This window comes from Strongylocentrotus purpuratus, unplaced genomic scaffold (assembly GCF_000002235.5).
Source record: "Strongylocentrotus purpuratus isolate Spur 01 unplaced genomic scaffold, Spur_5.0 spur5_scaffold_12, whole genome shotgun sequence".
In the NCBI taxonomy this organism is placed as follows: Eukaryota; Metazoa; Echinodermata; class Echinoidea; order Camarodonta; family Strongylocentrotidae; genus Strongylocentrotus; species Strongylocentrotus purpuratus.
Genome location: NW_022145597.1, coordinates 14432257 through 14438641, shown reverse-complemented (window position 1 = coordinate 14438641; position 6385 = coordinate 14432257).

The following is a 6385-nucleotide window of genomic DNA, read 5'->3' as shown; positions in this document are numbered from 1 at the left end:
CAGTTAAAATATTGCTAGTTTACAGAAATCAATTGTGTCGACCCTTATTGCGGATAACAAGACCCCCCCCCCCCCCCCCCTCTTGCACTGACCATCAACCATCAATATAGTTTGAGCTTGGCATAGTAAATTGTTTATAAACAGAAACTATGTCTATTATTTATCCTTGTTACGAACTTGTTATTTTAATTTGCTCATTATCTGAAGTATTGTTTGAGGTGTCCACACTTGTACAAGCATTGCTTCTTAGTGGACTCCTATGTTTCCAATATGTATTCGTAAATTTTTGTAAATTTTGTATAATTAATTTGTAATGTTTTGTTGGAAACATAAATAAACTGAAATTGAAATTGAATTGAACAAAAACTTGTTCAACAGAATGGAGCAGACGAAAAGAAACAAAATTAAAGGAGAAAAAAAACATCAATTCAAAATCTGTGAATGTCAAAGATTTTGAAGGAATAACAAATAAATGATTTAAGAATATTCTTACCAAGTATTTTGGCTGAGTTTGAATTTCACTTTTTACGGTATTCAAATTAAAGATGTTCATGCAGACAAGAAGGTACATGCAATTACCTTGACAACTTGATATGGAAATGAAGCAAAATTTCTTTCTGAAATCCACAGCTCTCTTGTTGAAGTATAGTTCAATGTAACTCAATAATGTCCGTTTGAAATTTCAAGTCAAATCCGAGCAAAGCAGCACACTTTTTAAAAATGTTTCTTAATCCATCAAAAATAATAACCAGAGCGTTTTACAGCAAACTCATTTTAGTAATCCGAAATTCTGCATCCAGAGAGTGTGTCTGTCTATTTTGGCGGGAGTGGACAGCCTCTGTCTGTCTCGGGATCTGAGCAGAAATGTAAACTTTAAACGAGATGATTTAACTTCTCTGGAGTTACTAAACAGAAAGAGAGAGAGAGTGAATGAAAGAGAGCACTGATTGGACAGAAGATGTCCCAACGATACGACGATGATGATGATGATGTGTACGTGTTGCTCCGTGCTTGATCGTACTGCCAAGTGATACGGAGGAAAGTGGAGATTTCTCAACATAGGGCTGGCCTGGACTCCGAGACCAGGGGGTGGATTTCGAGCAGTATGTTACATAAAGTTGACCAACGGCCAATGAAGGCGAAGGGTTCATCTTAATACTGCGATGTCCCCTTATCCTCCCATCACAAACAGTTTTGCTTCATTTTCCTGTCTATTTCAAAGTGTGGCTTAAAGCTGTAAATGATGTACCATAACTTTGATAGCGCGAAGCTGATTAACATCCACTTTCCCGTTCTTTCTGCTATCCCCAAATCATATTCTTTTACTTCAATTTATTTAATTTATTATGAACAAATGACTTGCTTTTAAACGATGTAACTAGTAGCCTGGCATATGGATATATTGTGAAAGCATTTGTTATTTTACATAAATGGATTACCATCGCAAATCTATTTTCACTGCTTCAAAGGGAACAGATCGTCAAAAGAGGTTTTGCGTTTTACAATGCTACGTTTGGGTTCTATACGGCTATCCTTCATTCGAAAATGCTGCTTTAGATATGAATTGTTTCAAATTTATTTTAAAAATATAGCAATTTGAAATACCGAAATTACAGGATTAAATAAAGATAAAGGCAACCTACCAGTCTCGTCGAGTCCGTCGTGTAATGTTCGGCTCGATCACGCGCACGCGCGGAGTTAATGTTGACCAAGAGATACGACCTGTGTGGCCTCGAACACCAAAATTACGTTTCCCCTTTAACATGTTCTTCAATGGATAACTATTGGATTTATCATGAAGTTTCTTTTGGTGGTAGGGATAACACATTGGTGTTGTTTATTTGCTTGATTATTTTTTTTTTTGTTGCTTTCTCTTGTTTTCTCTTGGGAATATACTGTGCTTTCAGTCAAAGGGTTGTGCACATTATTTTTGATTACCTCGTGTACGTGACTGATCCCCTATAAAACAGAGATGGGCGTATAAAAAGACGATTGTTTTGCCCAAATGTTTCATGTCTCCATCGAAACCACTACAACATGTCTCCCACCTCTTTCCCCCTCTCTTCCTCTCTCCTGACAAGTTTGATCGATGCAGTAAACACCATAAAGATCCATTCCAAATTACGAGGTTCATGGAGGTCAAAGGTCACATGACTCAAGCGACACGTGAGATGCCCAAATATTCTATTGCTTTCCATATTTTCATTATGGGAGGGATTAAAAGTGCACTCGTAATGATAATAAATGTCGTGTATCTATGGAGTGCCTTATCAGCGTTCGTCATGGAAAAGGCACGTTTTGTCTCGGTTCTGACAGGGAAACACGACATCGTTCTTATGGTGTGGGACTAGGCTAGGTGTGAACGGTCTCAATATTTGACAGAAACGTAACATTTCATGAAAATTATGGTGCTTTTATTGTTGTTTATACACTCTACACCTAGTATCATCATTTAATGAAACTAATATGACACGTAAGCTTGCATCTTTAATTCCACAGTCCACCCCACCCCTCAACAGTATGATTGTTAAGATTTTTAAAGGAGAAAAAAAAATCTACCAAGAGTAATATCTCGAAAGCCTTTGCTAGTGCGTTCTTTATCATCAAATGTTCTTTGTTTTATTCAATTGTGTTGACTTGTTATCCGTAGTCCTTTTCATTTTCATTTTATTTTAAATCCTCTGCCATCAGGAATCGTTGTTTACACGACAAACTAACCATGTTAATAGTAACAAATATCTTATTCTTGTTAACATGTTATTTGCCACCGACTTTCTTCAATAAGTCAGCTTGACTAAAATAAAATTTAGACCACTGAAGAAAAACAAATTGGAGCATGATTAAAAAACAAAATGAGATGACTCAGTCTTGATTATTTGTTTAGCTATCATCCAATTGAAACTATAGATATACACACACGATCAGTCACTGACAACTCTTGTACTGCAGTTGTATGATACACATAACAAGTGACTTTTCGCTAACCCCTTTAGATTCTTCGCGAGAATTGGATCCCGCGCTATTGATTTTTTCATTGCCACATGAATAACAGTCACCGATTCCCTTCCCTCAATATACCAATTTTTCCTCTACTTCAAGGTTTGCAAACTCGCACTAATTTCGTTTTAATGGAAACTCCCGCCCATTATCATAATTGTTCTCCCCCAAGCACTAATTATGTTGGAATGCCGTCGAGGGCTATAGATTTTGGAAAGATGTAATTAGCAGAGGGTACGGGAAACAAGAGAATCACACGATACACGTTAATTAAGTATTGGTCGAGGGGGCATTGATCTGTGTATAATGCTCTTAGAACGGGGGAAAGTGAATTAGGAGGGTGAGATTGGTGGGGGATACAATGCAGTTCGTTTCAAAGGTAATAGTAAATGTTTACCTAGCTAAAATCTCCCATTAAACAAAGATCAGTTATATAAATTCTACCGATGACTTTTTCACCTTCTCTCTCCGTCCCTCTATTTCTCTCTCTCTCTCTCTCCCTCTCTCTCTTTCTCTCTCTCTCCCTTTTCAATATTTACCTCATCTATCATGTCAAATGTGTGCATTCTTTGCATAATGAAATATTTGCTGTCGTCCATGAAACGAAGTTATCATCTTTATTCCTAAGGATACATGTATGTTTGTTAAAGACCGTCAATACTACTGGGCCAGAAGGGATTAGACCACACAGCGAGGTCACTGACAGGTGGCTATCTCATTAACTCAGCTCTCAACTAACATAAGAAAAAGAGGATCATGGGGGACCAACAGGCACCGATAGGGAAGTTTTCTATATAGAGGAAGCATATAGCTACAAGTAGGACAGTGGGGCTTTAATACATATAAATTGAATGACGTTATCTTCTTTATTCCTTAATGATACATGTATATTTGTTAATACATTTCAATTGAATGACGTCAGTGTTATCAATTATTTATCAGTCGATTTTATATCCGTTATCCATCAGATTTATATTTCTCATTTACGCTATAAAGATTTATAATTCTGATAACAGACAAAAAATGGACAGCCACGTTACAGCGCTGCAAGTACGTCAAAGGACTAATCCTTTCACCCGTTAACTGTATGCTATTTGATCTGTCAATTTACTTTGTGGATCCTACATTAATTTTGTTTTATTTAAGTTCATCCGTCCTTCATTCATACTTTCGAGCCATTCAGAAAATACCTATTTTAGGAATCAATCCAACTGATTTGAGATGAACTCGACTTATACCGGATCTGTACGCAAGCAGGCCTATTCTACAGATAATCTACAAAAATGGGTTATTAATAATCAAATTGTTGTACTTACATAGAATTGCTCTCTCAAAAGAAGACAAAGTACAAATTCAATGACCAGATCATAAGCATCCTTTGATGTAGGTTCTGTAGAATGTATCTCCGTGATGTTGTTTTTCCTACTCGATGATGACGTATAATCAATTTATCTGTAAGGGATGATAAAATCAATATAATAATTAATGCATAAGATCATGGCAGGACTGTTAGCTGTGTCAATAATATAAACCAATAAATGGGTTGTTATAAGATTACACATGGCTTTCTGTTCCAAAGATCCCCATTGAACCCATATCACAGCCAAGCCCCCCCCCCCCTACCCACACACACGCACACACACACACATACATGGGGCTTGGTTGTAATGTGAAGCAAAGTTCCATCTCATTGGAAACCCCTATATAGTTTGACTGCACATCACGTGATACGATTTACAAAGTTATAAACAGGAATAAGTTAATCGAATTAATTCCGAATGGCAATGTCAGGGAATATTCTTCTACCAGTCTGACAAAGATATAATTGTCCCCAAAAGAGTACAAAATGTCCACACTAGACTTCCGAATTTAGATCTTTGAAATGTCGAATGACTCAAGATAAAGGGGGATAAGGAAATTAGTTGCAATCCACATCCTCCAAACTGTTACCGATATAAATTTAGCCTGAATCGTCTGCCGATTTTTGCCTATATTGCCATCATCAGCTGTCGCATTCACATTCGCTTCTGTAAATGGAAATAGACATGTATCAATTTGCGACCATTTTGTAAGTCAGATTATGTCTGAATTGTCTGAAATGATAAAACTACGAAGTATGACAGAGCAACATCTAAAAATTACGATTACCATCCTTCACAACATTACAAAAAGTACGAATTAAACGCTTCACTTGCTCTAGATATGTTTTTTATGTCTGGTAAAATAAAAACAACACGTCATAAGATTTTCGATAACGAATGACATTTATGAGATATTGTTGTGGTGTATTTTTGTGTAAGTGGTCCAAACGCAAAATGAATCAATATGGCTAGCACTTTTTAACTGCAAAGAAGGACGAATTGCCTTTTTAGTAGTAAAGTAGTAGAAGTCGCTCTATGCAATTCGAATTTATTTCATTTTCGATATAATATAAACAATCACAAGATAATCACAATAATAAACATGATGTAACAGAAAATGAGCATTGAAATAGTCTTGTAATGCAAAATTATTTAGTAACAGGAAATGAAAATGGATTGCTATTCACTGGATTGGATAATAATTTCGAGTAAGTATAGTAAGTAACAGATTTGAGCTTCCTTCTAAAGGCTTGATGTCAGACAGATTAAAGTTCCAGACGATATGTGTTAACATCAGACTGTACTCATTTGTTTCAAGATCTGTTCGCAATTTGTGTCAATGATTTCAAACGAACTTTGTTCATAAACTATTATTGCTCTTTAAAAATAAATATATATTCATCATCCATAATATGATTAACAACAGTTCCTTTTATTTGAATTTTGATAAAATTCTACAATGTGCAAATGGTATCCTGTTTTAAATCATTTTCAAAAATTGAATTTTTGCACCAAAACGGTCCAATGACTATGGTAACTCATTGGCACCTGTTTCCTCTTGTTCATGCAGTAACAGACTTAAATACGAGAACAACAAAAGTACTCCGAGAAGTTTTGTTTTTATTTTTTGTCGCGATGAAAACGGTAATCTAAAGCATTTGTCCGCTTTCCTCCGAGGCACTCCCTCGGCAATGAATGGTGATTGAGTATGAAGTTTAGGGGAAGGAGGGGTAGCAATAATGGGGCACTGAGCTTGTAGTCCTGACCGCGACTTTGACAGTCACTTGAACAGCATTGCAGAGGCGTATCCAGACCTTGGCCTCAGGGGGGGGGGGGCAAAATATTCTTCGACTTACTCTGATCCACAAACTTTTTAGTAAGTAGACCACCACTTTGCGTTACGGAGTAGAGGGCATCGCCCAAAATGACTGATTTAAAGAAGAAAGTTAGTTAGGCTGGTTGGTTGGTTGGTTTTATTTTTCGTACAAAAAAGATATATACATACATAAAAACATTAGCTAATAATT